The sequence below is a fragment of the Sus scrofa genome, chromosome 13 (genome assembly GCF_000003025.6).
Source record: "Sus scrofa isolate TJ Tabasco breed Duroc chromosome 13, Sscrofa11.1, whole genome shotgun sequence".
NCBI classification, from domain to species: Eukaryota; Metazoa; Chordata; class Mammalia; order Artiodactyla; family Suidae; genus Sus; species Sus scrofa.
Genome location: NC_010455.5, coordinates 15,849,584 through 15,868,581, shown reverse-complemented (window position 1 = coordinate 15,868,581; position 18,998 = coordinate 15,849,584). Strand labels below are relative to the sequence as shown.

Genomic DNA, 18,998 nt, shown 5'->3' with positions numbered 1-18,998 from the left:
GAATACACAATGCAAGGCTCTTTATAGTTATACATGCCAAAATTAGCCGATGTATGATACATCATTTTTATTTCCTTTCCATATAGGCAAACTTCAAAAGTTCTAAAATTACACTGACTATATGGGTTTGAGGTCCCGGTGTGTCTATTACGAGCTGTGTGACCTTTGGATGGTTTCTTAACCTGTCTGAGATGCAATAGTCTCATTAATATGAGGAGGATAAACTTAGTACTCTCCTATGTTATAGGGTCTTTATAAAACTCAATGAGCTAATGCAAACAAAAGGGTTTCTGGACGTGAGTAAGTGCACAATAAGTGTTAGCAAAAACAAAAATGTGAGAATAATGATGACACTATTTGTCATTCCTATCTGTCTTGCAGTGATGTTAGCCTTTACATTTACCCTGGATGTCCTCAATTGTCCTCTAGAAAGGACACAATGAATGACTGCACTGATCCTGATTCCAGTGGGGACACTCTGGCCCAGTTCTAACCTGAAGACTCTCTAGCTGTTCTATCAGTGGTAGGAGGTAAGTACTTATCAAACAGCAAGTGGGTGCTTAATAAACACTTAGGCTACATCATGTATAGTAAAAGTTGAGTAAGCACAGCACTTAACTTGTAGAGACAGGAGGCAATGCCCAGGCTTGTTTCTTGCTCTAATAATCTGTTTTACACCTTCCAGGATTTCGGATTTGCCCCTGTCCAGATTCCCAACTGGCCATAAACAAAGTGTCTTGGATGCTATAGGTAAGAATGTAACTCACTCCATCTGGTCTCTCATCTTTCAATTTTCTACACAGTCACCCATCACAACCCATTTCTTTCCATCTTGCTGTCATTTTTCCAGCCTCCATGCTAGAAACCTTGATGTTAGTTTCATCTGTTCCCACATCCAAAAATCTCTGAGAGGTTTCCAGAATCATCCTTTCTTCTGAATGCCCACTGTTACCCCGGGCCAGGATCTGAACCAATTCACATGTAAAGGACCTTCAAGCTTCCTATATGGACTCCTTTGGAATGGGGGAGGTGGTAGGAGGAGGCAGAGCAGTGAGTCCAATACAAATTGCTGAAGACGGTGGGGGCAGTTTGTTTAAAGTGAGTGAGCAGATCTGACAGGAACAAAACCCAGAGTCTAGGATTCCCTTTCTTGAAAAACATATTTTTCTCAATCACTGCTTAAGTATTACTGAATCTATCACCAACATTTTTTAATGTAGAATTTTAAAATGAATTACAAGGGAGAATACTTTCTGTTCTCAGTATTTGAATAAAATAACAAATAGTCATTGCCTTTTGGAATTTCTGATCTGTGTAAAGCTGAATAAAATGTGTCAACTGACATTAAAAAAAATAAAAGTTTCTTCTGGATCTACAAATTCTGTTTCACTCCTCAGACACCCCAGAACACTTAACACACAATCTCTTTACAAGTCCTGAGCTTAGTAGGTGTTCAACACAGCCTTGCTGAAACAGTGTCCTGGGCTGTCTGTGCATTTCACAAGGAAACAGATGGGATTTATCTTTGACTCCTCTCCTGTGCTTTATTCTTTAAAATTTCCCAGGCTTTTTTCAAGCTGTTTCTTGCCACTTTCACCTCCCCTCTCTCCAAATTCTTTGAATTCCATTCTGTACTCAAGCTTCTTTTAAAACGAGGCTTTGTTTAAAGCAGTTTTTTTTCCCCCCATTGCATAGCCTTTAAAAACACCAGGGAGCCAGAAAAATGTCTCCAGCTTTCTGTAGCACAGATCAGATAGACCAGTTCAGCTGAGTGAGCCCTTGACGGATCAAATAAGAAAGCGCCAACTACAGCATGATCAATATATGTTGACTTAATTCTTTTTTCGCCCCAAGGGTCTTTGTGAGCATTTCCATAACCGGACACCATTTAGTAAACTGCATGGTGCCTAAAACAATAAATGTGCCCTCTAAAGGGCATGATGTATTCACTGGGAAAAATTAAACAAAACAGTTAAAAGTGAATCAAAGCTGGAATGAGTATAGGGAACTTATACGCATAGAGATGAGGTATATAATTTTAAAAAGTGGAGTGGAAGAATCAGACTGTTGAAGGGGAAGGATGTATTTCAAAAGCCCTTTGAAAAATATATACAATGAAAGGTGGTTTTCTATGTCCTTTTCTTGTTTGTGAGTTTTAGAAATTCTACTGAAAGACGGAGACTTTCTCAGTGTTATTGAACCAATCAATCCACATGTTTTAAGACCCAGTGCCAATATTCTTGCTAATCCTTAGTATTTTTATTTATCTGCTGATGATACACTGAAGGATTCATGTAGCAGTCGACACTGTAAATCATTCTTCTGTTTTAAGAGCTATAAATTCCTTCCTCTCCACCCTTTTTCAAAATATACATCCTTTAATCAACAAAACCTTGGCAGAAAGTTCCCAGAAGGTCTGACAAATGCACAAACCTAAATGAATTAATTTGTGAAAAGCAAAAGTGATTTTGTATGCTCTGGCTGCCAAAGACAAATGACCAAATTATAGCATCTTTATAATGGGGGGCGGTGGGAGCCCTCAATAACCTTTAGGGGTTAATTGGTCACAGCAGCCACTTTCCTGATTAAAAGTGGCTCTGATTTCTTCTCAATTCTTTGTTTCTAGATGGATTTGCCATTTTCTCATTGATTAACTTTTAAATCATTTTGAAGCACTAAGAGAGACATTTTTAAATGTTAGGTTTTTTTTTTTTTTTAAAGTATTATTTCCTTTAGATAAAATTGGCTTTGCTACCTCAAAGTCAAACTTTATAAATCCTATTTAGGAGTGGGGACGATTTACAGTCTGGGGATAGAGAACATTGTAATGCTGAGCTGTAATAGCGCCAGGCCTTGCTGAGAATTTGCAGTGTCAGCTTGTTAGAACCTGTAGAAACAGCAGACATTCAGAAGAGGGGCTTTGATGGTACTCTATTGAAGGAGGAGGATAGCAGGCTTGTCTTCAAGCTGAATATGCTTGGCGAGTACACAGATTTTTCTTAGAGGTTTATTCACAGTGGCCTTGCAGGGAGGGGCTGGGAGGGATGCCGACATGGAAGCTAAAGCCCTCATAACCATGTGTTGGGGCAGATCTATCAGCCACTTAGTACCAGGGTCCTCTTTAGAAGATCAAATAAAATGACTTAGTATCCATTGGGGAAGATGTTAGTCTTAAAATCATGACAGTAATAATTATAGGTCACATTTATCCTCTGCTTGCCTAGCGTTTTATATATTATCTCCTTAACAGCCCATTGAGGCCAGTTATCTTCTTCTCAATTTACAAATGAGAAAACTGAGGCACAAAGGACAAATGACCTTCTCAAGGTCACACAACAAGAGCCCCAATTTGACCCTAGGGAGTCTGATTTCAGAAGTCACCCAACCCCCTGTAAGACAACATACAGAACCTTGCCCCTTCATGATACAGGCACCAATAAACACAGCTTCCTTGGAGTGAACGCTGTAGGATGACTCCCTGCTCGAAGCCCAGACACATCCATGAATAAACGGGGAGGGAAAGAATGATAATAAACAGTATATAGTCACAATGAAGGCTAACAAGCCCATTCGCTATATCAGAATTTAAATGAAGTCCATTTTAAATTTAATCTCAAAGGAGAAGTGACCATCAGAAGCCAGCACATTATGAGTTTTTCAAATCATGTCAAACAAGCGCATTCATTTGTCAAGATTCATGGTTTTAGAACAGGAAAATGAACTGGCTTGTAGATCATCCTAAACAGCTGATTCATTTAGTGTGCTTTGTTAATAGGCCTCATTTTTCAAGTTTGAAAAGTGAATCCACTGGGTCCTCAGACATTCTTGTAAAGCGTGTGGTTTGGAGGCCAATCCATTGTGTGCATAACCCCCGCGTGTTTGGGAGATAAATTGGAGGGGGATGCACTCTGTTTTTGTTTACTTGTTTTCCTGTTTATTTGTTTTAACAGAAAGCATTTGGTACATCAAATAAATGTTCACACATCAACAGAGGAAAGAAAATCATGCCCAGCTATCTTGGATAGACACCTGTCTGAAGGTAAAGTTATAACACACACATATTAGCCAGGTCATTTTAATACAAGGTCCTCACCTCGGCAATACTGACATTTTATACAGGATAATTCTTTGTTGTGGGGGACTGTCTTAGGTGTTGTAAGATATTTAACAACACTCCTATCTTCTACTACTAGATGTTAGTTGTGCTACCCTCCCCCCAAGTTGTGGCAGCCAAAAATGTCTCCAAATATTTTCAAATATGCTCCAGGGCTGTGACATTGCCTCTAGTTGAGAACCGCTGCTTTGTACGGATCCATCTCCTCTCCTTGAAAGGCTAATACTGTCCCTGTTGTGGAATAATGACAATAACTCAATGGCCTAAAACCCACTTTATTGAAAAACCCCTCACCTAACTACAGTTCATCTTCTTAGCCCCAAGTTCATACAGTGTTTACCTCCCTTCCCGGGACATCCTCCACTCTCTGTAACTAAGAGGTCAGCATGCCACATGTCCTTTGCAGCAGACTAGGTCTGAAACGTACTTCACCCTCTGATTGAAAACATAACTCCTTTCCAGAGAGAATTTTAAATATTTTTTTGCATGTGATTCCCCTTGGATGGGAATCACTGGGTCTTGATGCCAAACTGCAGTCAATTCTATTCCTGGCATCTGGTTGCTGGCAGGATCCTGAAGCAGTTGGTCTGGTGGTTTGGGGTAGACTTGGACTCCATCACACAGCAGTCTGCTCTGCTGATGGTCTCTTCAATTTGTTTTTATTCATCTCCAGTGCAAGAGAATTTGTACTCTTTTATCTACTCAAGAGTAAAGCCCTGTGTAAAGTCTCCCATGGGACTGAGATGCCAACTCTTTTACTATCCAAAAATGAATACAGACCACATTTCTGTCTTAAATCATACATTATTTAGCCTGCACGTACACATGCAATCCATTGCTCAGAAGAGACTGCCGCTGCAGGCTGTTGGATTCCTCTCGTAGGCTGGGTAATTTCCACGTAACCTTGTTTCTGCAGACCTGTCCTCTACAGGACATGAGAGAGTAGACCTGGCAGGACCATGGCAATCACTGTGGTGTCTATAATAGCCTCAAATGAGGCTGAAGAAGAATATTGTCCATGCAAACAGTAAGAAACAGTGCTAAATTAATACCTAGGGCAAGCCATGAGGTTTTAGCCAGCATTTCATGAACCACGTACATGATGGCTTTGCAATTTTATGCAAGGCAATTGCCTCTCCATTCTGGGACTCCTGACTTTAGAAAACTAATGTTTCAATCCCACCTTTTATAATAGATTTTGGTGAAAACCTGCCCCACTTCTCTTTGCTTACTTACAGCTCAGATATGGAAATAAGCACAAAGGGACAAAATGCCTCACAAAAGGCAATTATTTGCATATTCTGTCTACTGGACTAGGTAATAGCTGCTGTCAACAATGGTAACTTGAGATCTCCAGACTGCCTGTTGAGAATCCAGGCCACCAGTAACTGGGCACCAAAGCCTCTAGTGAGTAAAAGAGTGGATTATAATTATCTCACCTCACAGGACAGTTGTGGGGATTTAATATATAAATAACATATAAAATAGTTAGCACAATGACTGGCACAGAATTAAAGCTAGGTTATTTTTTTGGCCATACCAACAGCACATGGAAATGCCTGAACCAGAGTCACAGCAGTTACAACACTGGATCCTTAACCTGCTGACCCACCAGGGAACTCCTGAATTTCTTTTTGTTGTTTGCACTGTCATTATGAGGCAGATCCTTAAACACTGATCTCTCAGTCCCAGTTGGAATAATTTACCTTTAAAGGGGGGGGGGTCAACAAGAGCCAATCATGTAAATTTTTTTAAACATAAGAACAACTCTTCTTGAGATGAAACTATATCATTAGAACTGGGGTTTGCCATTTTTATCAAGAACCAAAAAGCACTAAACACTGATGAAACAGTCATGGTAGATGGGATAGATAATTAATTTCATATTTTTTACAAATCACTACTGAGATTTTGTTAATATTCTCTTAGGATGAGATTCACTTTTGCTCTAAATGTTAGTTTTTGAAAACACCAGCAGATTGTATAGTTACACATTGCTCTGTGCCTATTTACAAGGAGACTTAATGTGAAGTCACTGAACTCCATTCAGAAGTTTAAATATTTATTTATTTATTTATTTATTTAGTCTTTTTAGGACTGCAACCACGGCATATGGAAGTTCCCAGGCTAGGGGTCAAATTGGAGCTTAGCCGCTGGCCTATGCCACAGCCACGGCACCATCAGATCTGAGCGGCGTCTGCAACCTACACCACAGCTCATGGTAATGCCGGATCCTTAACCCACTGAGCAGGCCAGGGAACGAAACTGTGTCCCCATGGATGCTAGTCAGATTTGTTTTAGCTGAGCCACGATGGGAAATCCCAGAGGTTTAGATATTAAATTACATTTTAAAATGCATGGTACTTGGAAACACAAGTAATATAGTTATTGTTCAACTAAGCACCTATAAATCAGTTTCATTAATGAATGTATAAGCTAGAGAAGAATAACTAATATAAATGACAGAATTGGCTGTTATAAAGTCTGCTCAATTATTCAAACACCACTGACATCTTTGCCCTAACTCTTCTTTTAATTTGGCCAACTTCTGATTTAAGGAAAAACAAAATTAAGCCACACTTCAAAAAATACCTCGACATGAATGATAATGAAGATACAACCACTCAAAATTTATGGGATGCCACAAAAGCAGTGCTCAGAGGGATATTCATAGCAATACAGGCCTTCCTCAAAAAGAAGAAAAATCTCAAATTGACAACTTAACCCACCACCTAAATGAATTGGAAAAAGAAGAACAAACAAAACCTAAAATCAGCAGAAGGAAGGAAATCATAAAGATCAGAGAGGAAATCAATAAAATAGAAATTTTAAAAAATAGAAAAAAATCAATAAAACTAAGAGAGGGTTCTTTGAATAGGTAAACAAAATTGACAAACTTCTGGCTAGACTCACCAAGAAGAGGAGAGAAAGAACCCAAATAAACCAAATACGAAATGAAAATGAAGTCACAATGGATACTGCAGAAATACAAAAATCCATGAGAGAATACTATGAACAATTGTATGCCAACGAATTTGACAACCTAGAAGAAATGGACAACTTTCTAGAGACTTACAGCCTGCCAAAACTGTATCAAGAAGAAATTGATCAACTGAACAGACCAATCACTAGAAATGAAATTGAATATGTCCTAAAAACACTCCCTACAAATGAAAGTCCAGGACCAGATGGCTTCACAGGTGAATTCCACCAAACATGCAAAGAGGAACTTATACCCATCCTCCTTAAACTTTTTCAAAAGGTTGAAAAAGAAGGAACACTCCCACAGACATTCTATAATGCCACCATCACCCTAATTCCAAAACCAGACAAAGATACCACAAAAAAAGAAAACTATACTCCAATTTCTTTGATGAATATAGATGCAAAAATTCTCAACAAAATTTTAGCTAACTGAATCCAACAACATATATAAAAGATCATACACCATGACCAGGTGGAATTCATCCCAGGTTTGCAAGGATGGTTCAACATACACAAATCAAACAATTTCATGCACCACATTAACAAAAAAGAAGTCAAAAACTACATGATCATTTCAATAAATGCAGAAAAAGCATTTGACAAAGTCCAACACCATTTATGATAAAAACTCTCACTGAAGTAGGTAGAGAGGGAAATTTCCTGAACATAATCAAAGCCATTTATGACAACCCGCAGCAAATACAATACTCAATGGAGAAAAGCTGAAAGCCTTCCCACTAAAATCTGGAATAAGACAGGGATGCCCACTCTCACCACTCTTATTCAACATGGTATTGGAAGTCCTAGCCGTAGCAATCAGACAAACAAAAGAAATAAAAGGCATCCAAAAAGGAAGAGAAGAGGTAAAACTGTGTGCAGATGACACAATACTATATATAGAAAACCCCAAGGACTCAACCCAAAACTACTTGAACTGATCAACAAATTCAGCAAAGTAGCAGGATATAAGACTAACATCCAGAAATCAGTCACATTTCTGTATACTAACAATGAAATATTAGAAAAGCAATACAAAAATACGATGCCTTTTAAAATTGCACCCCCAAAAATCAAATACCTGGTAATACATCTGACCAAGGAGGTAAAAAACTTATATGCTGACAACTATAAAACATTAATCAAGGAAATTAAAGAAGATGTAAAGAAAAGGAAAGCTACTCCATGATCCTCAGTTGGAAAAATTAATACTGTAAAAATGGCCACACTATCCAAAGCAATCTACAGACTCAATGCAATCGCTATCAAATTAACCATGACATTTTTTACCAAACCACAACAAAAAATCCAAAAATTTATGTGGAATCACAAAAGACCCAGAATTGCCAAAGCAATTCTGTGGAAGAAAAACCAAGCAGGAGGCATAATTCTCCAAGGCTTCAGGCAATATTACAAAGCCACAGTCATCAAGACAGTGTGGTACTGGTAGCAAAACAGACATACAGACCCATGGAACAGAATAGAGAACCCAGAAAGAAACCCAGACACCTATGGTCAATTAATCTTGGACAAATGAGGCAAGAACATAAAATGGGAAAAAGACAGTCTTTTTCACCAAGTATTGCTGGGGAACCTGGACAGCTGCATACAAATCAATGAAACTAGAACACACCCTCACACCATGCACAAAAATAAAGCCAAAACGGCTGAAAGACTTAAAAATAAGACAAGACACCGTCAAACTCCTGGAAGAGAATATAGGCAAAACATTCTCTGATGTCAGCCTTGCAAATGTTTTCTCAGGTCAGTCTCCCAAAGCAACAGAAATAAAAGCAACAGTAAACCAATGGGACCTAATCAAATTGAAAAGCTTTTGCACAGCAAAGGAAACCAAAAAGAAAACAAAAAGACAACTCACAGAATGGGAGAAAACACTTTCAAGTGATCCAACTGACAATGATGCAATATACAAACAACTTATACAACTCAACAGCAAAAAAGCCAACAACCCAATGGAAAAATGGGCAATAGACCTGAATAGACATTTTTCCAAAGAAAATGCACAGATGGCCAACAAGCACATGAAAAAATTCTCAACATCAATGATAATCAGAGAAATGTGAATCAAAACTACCATGAGATACCACCTCACACCAGTCAGAATGGCCATCACTAATATGTCCACAAATAGCAAATGCTGGAGGGGGGTTGGGGAAAAGAGAACCCTCCTGCACTGTTGGTGGGAATGTAAGCTGGTACAAAGACTATGGAGAACAGTATGGAGGTGCCTTAGAAATCAATACATAGAACTACCACATGACCCAGCCATCCCCCTCTTGGGCATATATCCAGACAAAACTTTCCTTAAAAAAGACACATGTACCCGAATGTTCATTGCAGCTCTATTCACAATAGCCAAGACTTGGAAACAACCCCAATGTCCATCGACAGATGATTAGATTAGGAAGGTGTGGTATATATACACAATGGAATACCACTGAGCCATAAAAAAGAATAAAATAATGCCATTTGCAGCCACATGGATGGAACTAGAGACTCTCATACTGAGTGAAATGAGTCAGAAAGAGAAAGACAAATCCCATATGACTTCACTTATATCTGGAATCTAATATATGGCACAAATGAAACTTTCCACAGAAAAGAAACTCATGGACTTGGAGAACAGACTTGTGGTTGCCAAGGGAGAGGAGGAAGAAGTGGGGTGGATTGGGATCTTAGGGTTAATAGATGCAGACTATTGCCTTTGGAATGGATTAGCAATGAGATCGTGCTGTGTAGCACTGGGAACTATGTCTGGTCACTTATGATGGAGCATGATAATGTGAGGAAAAAGAATGCATATATGTATGTGTGACTGGTTCACCATGCTGTACAGCAGAAAATTGGCAGAACACTGTGAACCAGCTATAATGGAAAAAAATAAAAATCATTAAAAAAACGTTTTGTGGTGCTTACTTATTAGTTTAAAAAGTCGAGATTACATTTTGAAAATAACCCATCTAGCTCATGTGTCCAGTATTGATAATGATTGGTTCCTCCTGCAAAAAATGAAGTCACAACTTGCTCCCCAGTTGGAGACTACAATGTTTGCTACACTATAACAGTAATCCTTAGAATTCCCTCCAAATACTGAGAGTGATACCATAATCCTTGTTATGGTACCTCTGTTCTGTTTTTCTAGGGAATACTTTGGAGATAAACTCAAAAGTCTGCTTTCATGATGGGCTAGATTCACCAGGGAAAGAGCGAAAATCCAGACCAGGTCACCATCCACTGTTGATGCAGAATGCCCAGAAAGCCAATGGTCAGCACCTCAATTCAGAGTGTAATCAGAGATCAAGAAAAGGGGAAGAACTTTTGAAGAGTGAAACAAGTACAACCGACTCACATTCTTGGACTTTGTAAAATATCTTTACTTAAGTTCTTGGTTTAGTTTGTTCCCTCATAATTTCCAACTTTACTCTTACTCATTTTTAAATAATATACCATGTTTTATAGTTTAATACACTGTTTCCCTAAAATCACAATTAATGATATTGCCAGCAATTCACTCCCCTAGCTTTTTCATATATGCTTTCCTAACTAGAATCTAGCATAAACGGTGATAGACATAGAACACAGCCAGAAGATATGTTCACCCGGTATTTTATTGCAACTCAATGAATTCTTTTAAAGTGTGCGTTTTCCATCATGAAAATAGACAGAAGGAGCCATGTTCCAGCAACTGACTGTCATACTACCAATCACGTTCCTGATTTGGTTACCAGCAGCTATGCCATGATACAAATGAAGCCCTTTGTTTCACATCATGTATAATAAAAAATGCTATCAATAGTGGAAGGCCAATCTGAACATCAAACAGTATAAGGCTTTTTTGACATATCAAATCATTTTGTCCAATTAAATCAGAATTTTTTCTGAAAGTAAATATATGATGAGCAGGTGAATTGTAACAATAGCATACATGCCACATACAGTCACATCTACTTTCCTAACCTAAGCTCTCAACCCACCTTCAGAATATCCCTCCAGCCCACATTTAACCTGTTTCCTCTGTTTCCCAGTGTCACAGCCACATGTGCATCTACCTTACTTTGTCTTCTTAGAATACCTAGACCGCATTCCTATATGTTATTGTAGAGAGTCTCTAAAATTTTTCTTGCAAACAACTTTGGGATACTTTGAAGAACAAAAGGGTGAAATATTAATAATTAAACCAGGATGCAAGATATACACTGTACCCAAAGCAAAATGAAATATATTATGGTCACCCTATAATTATTGTCTCTGTATCTACAGCTCACATATTCCTTTGGTATAACCTAAAATTCCATCCCATTTCATAGATTTTTCTGTTTATTACTATAGACCTGTTTCATTTCTCTCTGGTTTTCAGTTTCTACATTATTAAAATTTATAAAAGGGCAAAAAATAATGAGTAAGAATAGCAAAGGCTAATGTTTGTTGAGCATTTATTACATGCCAGGCACAGTTCAAAGTGCTTTATATTCAGTGCTTTATTTATAATTTCAGAACTTTCAGAGGTGGGTCTTATTGTTATGCCCATGTTGGAGCTGGGGATACTGAGACTCAGGGAAGTTATAGGGCTTTGCAAGGCTGGTTAGCTACTCAGCAGCATGTGCAGGAATGAAGCTGAGCAGTGTACATTCCAGTTAAATCCAGATATAACCCTAGGCATGTGTAGTCCAAGACAGTGGCCTCAAATTACATGCAGTTATTTAAAGATAATTAACTCAATCAAAGTGAAAGAAAAAAATTCTGTTCCTGTGTTTCACTGGCCACATTTCCAATGTTCAAAACACCAGCTATTAAGTGCTGTGCTGAACAGGGAGGCATAGAACACTGCCATCACGGCAGAAAGTTCTATTGCTCTTGCTGATGGAGATCATTCTGATAATGACAGGGCACTCACCCCCACACTATCCTTCAGGTCTGCAACCCCTCAACATACTGAACAAAATAATGATCACAATTTATACACTGCTATTCATACATGTTTAAGTGCAATTGATCTCCTTTCAGTAGGGACCATATTTAAGTATTTTCTCCCTCATGAGTGGGTCTAGACTTCGGCATACAAATCTCTCTTTCAGCGGATACCTTCTCTGATCCAAAGCAGATATTATTAAGATTTCCAGGAAGTCAAGTATAATCTATGGGAAGGACAGGGTATATTTTATCTGTTTCGAACCAATAACCAAAGTTTCATCTGTATTGTAAAATTGCTAAATACTGAGAAAAGAGAGCAACTGAGTTATACTGCTGGTACATAATAAAGGTCTCTGTTTTCAGCAGACAAGATTTCTGCCTGGGAAGGAAGCTCTGCATTTTCAATAGGGCATCATCTATTTGACCTGTACATCCCTGCCCAATGATATTTGCTATTCTATAAAACTTTTTTCTCTCTAAACTAGACCAAGGTAAAAAAGGAGAATGCTTTCATAGAGTGAACTACTGGGGCAAATCAGCAAATTCATAAAAAATAACCCGTATTCCATGACATAAAATAATTGTGTTGTTTTATTAGCCAATTCATTCATATTTTATTGATGCAGCCAAATTAAATGTGAATGGAACCTATACTTTGAAAGTCTTAAATCTATGAAATTTAGACTATAAAACACAATAATTTCCTCAAGAAGACAAAGTTAGAGCACAGATCAAAATTGTGGCAGCAATTAATACATGCAAAGTAATTGCTTCATTATAAAAATTGGAAGAGGCATTTTCAGATAATTTCCTGTGAGTATATTTTCAACATTTATGCTATTTGGGGCCTTGAGATGATAACTATGAGAATAAATTAATGTGCCAGTCAAGAAAAAATGATCTGAAAATAAAATGAATATTAGACATTTATATTGGATTTTTTTTTTTTTTTTTGTCTTTTTGCTTTTTCTAGGGCCACTTCTTGGGCATATGGAGGTTCCCAGGCTAGGGGTCTAATCAGAGCTGTAGCCGCCAACCTAAGCCAGAGCCACAGCAACGCAGGATCTGAGCCGCGCCTGCGACCCACACCACAGCTCACGGCAATGCCGGATCCTTAACCCACTGAGCAAGGCCAGGGATTGAACCCACAACCTCATGGTTCCTAGTTGGATTCATTAACCACTGTGCCACGATGGGAACTCCTAGACATTTATATTGTTATCAGATTTATTATAATTTTTTTGCAACATCCATGGCATGTGGAAGTTCCTAGGCCAGGGATTGAACCCATGCCACAGCAGTGACAACACCAGTTCCTTAACTTGCTGAGTCACCAGGGAACTTCAAATTTATTACAATTTTTAAATCAGAAACTTACGAGATGTTTACACATTCAAACTTCTATTTTTCATTATAAACGTCTATAAGAATTCCTTTCCTCAGTATATTTTAAGTCAGTCTTCCTTGTGCCCTAGAGAGTGTCTAAAACCAAATTCAATTGTTGATGCCTCTTCTTTGTTGTGTGATTACTGGAAACTTTTTTCCCCTCAATGATATTCTCTATGACCAAGAGAATGAGCTATCCCCAACAAGAAGGCAGCCCTACTTTTCCTTCTCCAAATTACTCTTATTCTTTTAAAATAAGTGCCAGAGACTGGCAAATAAAAGAGGATTTGCCCTTGATCTGCAGACTCTCCAAAGACTCATGATGAAGAAGGAAGTGTTACTGTCACCATACAGCAGAGATTCTGAAGCTGCACCACCCAGGTTTCAATCCTGCTGTACCACTCATTGTATGGCTGTTGCTGAAACTCAACCTCTGTCCACTGATGCCTAGTAGAAACACAGAGACAGAGTTTGGGGCAAAGGAGAAAAAAAAAAAGAGACTTATTGCTTTGCCATATAAAGGAGGCCACAGCAGGCTAATACCCTAAAGACTGTGTGCTTCTTTGGGAGAGATTAGGAAGTGGTTTTATAGTTTAGGAGTAGAAAATAGGGCCACAGATAAAGATCAGTGTAGATGCAAGATTGTATTCTTCTTCAAAGTTGGTGTTTAGTGGGCCTATGACTGGTTCTGGTGGTCCTCCTTTTTAGTTTTCATTTGTTAGGGGTTTTAATTCTGCAGAAGAACTCAAAGATATTGCTATGTATATTCCTTGAAGAGTAACCAGGACCCTACCCAAAGGTTACACTATTGCTTCCTAACTATTACTCCCTTGTCTCTGCATCCCCTCCCTTCCCTGATTAGCAACTGTTTGAACCTACCCTTTGGAACTCAAGGGAAGGTCATGGAGGCTGAAGCTTATTCCCTAAAAACAAGAACAAGGGGAGACAAAAAGACTTGTACCCAGGAGCCCCACAGGGCCCTGCTAAGTTTCACGTCCTTGGGCAAATTACTCAGCTTCTTTTGCCTCAGTCTCCTCATCTGTAAAACCGGGGATAATAACTACCTTAGAAGACTGTTAAACACTTCAAATGAATGCTTATGTGTAAAGCACTGAGAATAAAACCTGGAACACAGTAAGCCCTCTACAGGGCTAGCTAGGATTATTACATCAATCCTAAAGCATTTTTATGATACCCATTGTTCTCAAGAACAATCATGTTCTATTGAGTAAGATGTGCACTGGTTGGTCCCTCGAATGGTCTAGTGAACTGGAGGCTGCCTTTTTATTTTTCCAATGCAAAATAAAAAGCCACTGATGCTGGTCCAAACTGAGTATAAACCAAGAATGTCATTATTCAATGAGACATTAAGTTCATTAGGTACTATTTCAACTACTGATACTAATTGCCTTCAGATAAACTGATGACAAGACCCTCAGAAGAATTTTTTTAAGATAAACATGAACTTTCACAAGGCAAATTATTTGCAGAATATACAAATTGTGAGAAAATATCTATAAATTGTAAAAGCGCTCATTAAAATAAAATACATCCTATTGCCAGTGGATAAAAGCTTATCGGTTAAACGACATACTAACTGCTAAAGGTCCACACTCTTACGAGAAATTTTATATGCACAAAATAAACTGTACCAATTTCATAGCTTCTAATGTTAAAAATAATTAGGTTTTAAAAAATTGTTGCTCTGCAAGAAGACTTTGTGGGTAAACAACTGCTTAAACAGCTTATTTCAGTTTAATTATCTTCCTAATTTCTAACAAGTATGATGTGTGCCCTAGGGTAACTGTAGCAAATAGTTCATTGTATACAAATGGGACAGTCACCCATTTATACATTTCAAAGTACTTTACACATCTCCAATAGTCTAGGGAATGATTTTGTTTGATTTTTCTCTGGTTTAGATACTCCTATGTGTAACTTGACAAAAAGAGACAAAGCCTTTTCTAAAGTATAATTACTGAAAGAGTTTTTGAAGAGTCACCATTCCTTTGCTTCTCCAAAAGAAACCATAGTTCTTGCTGTATTCAGTAGAAGGCAAACTGGCCAGAGCAGAGATCAAAACAGAAAACTAACTCAGAATTAGTACTATGCTGGTATTCCACAAAAACAAACAAAAACCCCCCTCAGTGTATAGCTTTGCTGATTTTTGCCGTATAAATAATTTTATTTGGCTGATTTTAACCTACTAACAGTCAACAACTGGCTCACAAAATTTCTGAGAACCAAGCAATCAGCTTTCACAAATGGTACTAGCCCACTCCAGCACCCCACAGCATCAAATACAGTTGTGACCACAGATGAAATGCTATTCATCATCCCATAAGTTGCCTCAATGCCCAACATCCTAGAAGACATCAACAAAGGAATATAAACAAGGGTTTACATTCATGCTAAGAAGAAGCTAGGAATATCCTAGAACAACAGAGTAACAGTTGCTTGGTGGTTTTGTTTCAGCTGCTAGGATCAGAGGGCTCCTGTAGAGGGTGGGTGGGCAAGATGTGTAAATAGATCACGTGACTCTCCATGGTCTAATGATGTAATGGCACAAGGAAGAGAACAACTCCTTGGAGAATGATGGACTCAAGGAGAGCTTGCCTGTCATTAGCCAACAGAGAACTCCGTGGAAAGAAAATATTTTTATGTCATCACTCTTTGATATACAAACACTTGGGACCCACTTACACTCTTTAAGGGCTGTTAACTCTGTGAATGTGATCACATCTTAATCAGAATCAAAACAGAGACAACCAAATGTAAGAGGCTAAACTATGACAGCATCCATCACCAAAGCAAGAAGTATAGCACTATTACAGTACTGATAAAATCTGCTTCCTTGAAATTATAATATTACAATATCAGTAATTTTACAAGTATTCCTCAGTTCAGGAAATGGATCTAATTAATAGTCTGCAGAGTTAAACATTTTAATAAGCCAGTTTTCCTTATTATTAAGTTACATATATAAGATAAAACACACATGTATCAGTACATTCAGCTTATAAGCAATATCCCACAGAACCCAAAACCTTGGCAGATAACAAGTAAGAAACTTGTTCAAGTTTACAAAACACATTCAGGAAAGCAGCCTATTATAGTTCAAAATAGTTTTCTAAATAAACTATTTCTTTTCCATATGTAGAATTCCTGAAGTTGTCAACTATAAAATTTCTGTCCAGAAATTTTGCCTTGAAGAAGGAATCTCTTTAAAGTTAAATTATACCAAAGCAATACCAGAGCCCTAATTCTCAGATAACCAATAAACATTTAATCAGTGCTACATATGTAAAACACAATATATAATGAGGATTTGTTATGTAAATGCAACAATGATATATATAAATAAATATCATTATGAGAAGATATTCTAAGAGATAAAATATAACCACTGACTATTACCCTTGAAGTGTTAAAGAGACAAAAACAGAGAAACATTTCAGGCAAGCAAAGTTAGCATAGAGTTCTGAGCATATATCTGTTGGATAGAAAGCAAATAAAAATGGGAAACTTGATATACACCAAAATATGGTCTATATTTTTTTCGTCTATTAAAGCGTAAGTGAAAAGAGTGCCAATGCTAATTCTTATGAGAACATTTGTTTCTTATATTGTAAACTACACCCTATAATAAATAAAAAACAACATTTTACTACTCAGGTGATTATTTGAGTATCCGAATGAATAGAACTGTGAATGAAATGGTCAGCTTTTATAACCAGAGTTCTCAAAGACAATAAATGGAATGAATTTGATTGCTTTGCCTAGTGGTTTGCAGAAATTGGAGAGAATTACTTTAGTAATAGTAGAGATAAAAATAAAATGAGAGAAGGCTCCTTAAAACATGGAACTTTCTCTACCATTGTGGTGACTTTTACGCAAATGAGTTATGGTCATATTTAAGACATTTTTGGCAAAGGAATTTTTTTTTCTTTTTTTAATGGCTGCATCCATGGCATATGGAAGTTTCCAGGCCAGGGACTGAATCCAAGACACAGCTGTGAACTATGCCACAGCTGCAGCAACTCTGGATCCTTTAACCCATACTCCGGCAGGAGAGATTCAACCCATGCCTCCACAGTGATCTGAGCTGCTGCAGTCTGATTTTTAACACACTGTGCCACAGCGGAAACTCCAAAAGGCATATTTGTGTGTGTGTGTGTGTGTGTGTGTGTGTGTTTGTGTGTACATAAATTCTTGTTTGGGGGGGGTTTCAAGATCATATGGTAAGGGAATACTAAATTTATGTGAAACTATGAAACTGCTTTTCAAAGTGGCTGTATCATTTTACTGTCTCACTAGCATTGTATAGGTGTTCAGTTGCTCTACACCCTCACTAGCTCTTTTTTTCTTTCTTTCTTTCTTTTTTTTTGCCCCCCCCCCCTGCTGTACAGCATGGGGATCAAGTTATTCTTACATGTGTACATTTTTTCCCCCACCCTTTGTTCTGTTGCAACATGAGTATCTAGACATAGCTCTCAATGCTAATCAGCAGGATCTCCTTGTAAATCTATTCTAAGTTGTATCTGATAACCCCAAGCTCCCGATCCCTCCCACTCCCTCCCTGTCCTGTCCGGCAGCCACAAGTCTATTCTCCAAGTCCATGATTTTCCAAAAGGCATATTTTTTAACCAGTGAAAGCAGGCATCTGCTGGTGTTGGGTTCTAATTTCAGCAGAGGAAAGTAAACATGCCCTAAGTGCAGACTACACCACAGTGGTAGAACTCTTATCTTAATGGCTAAAACCCCTCCAGTTTAGGCAAACAGAAGAATGAGACCCTAATACACTCACCACTGGCCAAGAGGAAGTGTTTCTGGGTACCATTTGCTTTCCACGACCAAAGCTGCAAAGCATGCATCATATAAGGGACTTGAGCATCCATGGATTCTGGTATGCGCTTGTGGATAGAGGGGACCAATTTCCATGGTTGCCAAGGGACAACTGTATTACAATATTCCACATTGCTGACTGTCGACTTATCCTGAGGCTGGCTGTGCTATGTGCAAAGGCAAGTTTCCTATTATTTATTTGGACTCCACTAGTCATATTTTCAATGAGTACTAAGGCTTCTGGCAAGGCCAGTTAGTGTCACATGTTAGCAATTTGAGAAAGATAGACAGATGCACCTCTGATGTCAGCCATGGGTTTCTGCTGTGGACACAATCTACCATCGTATGTGAACACACATATAATGACAAAGACATGTGTTTTGCATTTGCTTCCTCATAATCAGAAGATTGAAAGTGGTGTCCCAATACCCAGTGTCTATTTTCCACTTACTTTGAGCTACTTGTCATACCCTAGCAGGTCAAATAAAGACTTGGTTATGAATGGAATGAAAATTAAAATGAGGTTTGTCTCAGATATGTCACTTCTAGTGACCAATCAATATTCTCATGTCTTATCCCTACCTAATCTTATAGATTCTTTTCCATTGAAAACACAGAGGAATTGGAAAAATTGAGAAGAATGATCACTGACATTCCAAATTTGTTCGTATATACTTCAGTTTCAATGGGTCATCTTCCTGCGAGCTAGAACACATCTTAGGTATTCCATTATAAAATG

The 18,998-nt window shown here is 38.1% G+C and overlaps 1 protein-coding gene and 1 long non-coding RNA gene across 6 annotated transcripts in view; one reads left to right on the top strand and one right to left on the bottom strand.

Moving 5' to 3' along the window:
* RBMS3 (RNA binding motif single stranded interacting protein 3) overlaps positions 1 to 18,998 on the bottom strand; it is a 1,489,550-nt gene that overhangs the window by 589,889 nt on the left and 880,663 nt on the right. The gene's annotated exons all lie outside the window — the stretch shown is intronic.
* Positions 1 to 18,998, top strand: part of LOC110256377 — a 43,995-nt gene that overhangs the window by 21,364 nt on the left and 3,633 nt on the right. Inside the window, exons 2-3 of one of the 3 annotated variants that reach the window (XR_002337777.1) lie at positions 382 to 5,521; positions 6,673 to 6,695. This is a non-coding gene — a long non-coding RNA (uncharacterized LOC110256377). Of the gene's footprint in view, positions 1 to 381; positions 5,523 to 6,672; positions 6,696 to 18,998 lie in introns of those variants that run through there. The other 2 variants (XR_002337778.1, XR_002337776.1) reach the window with 2 other exon arrangements.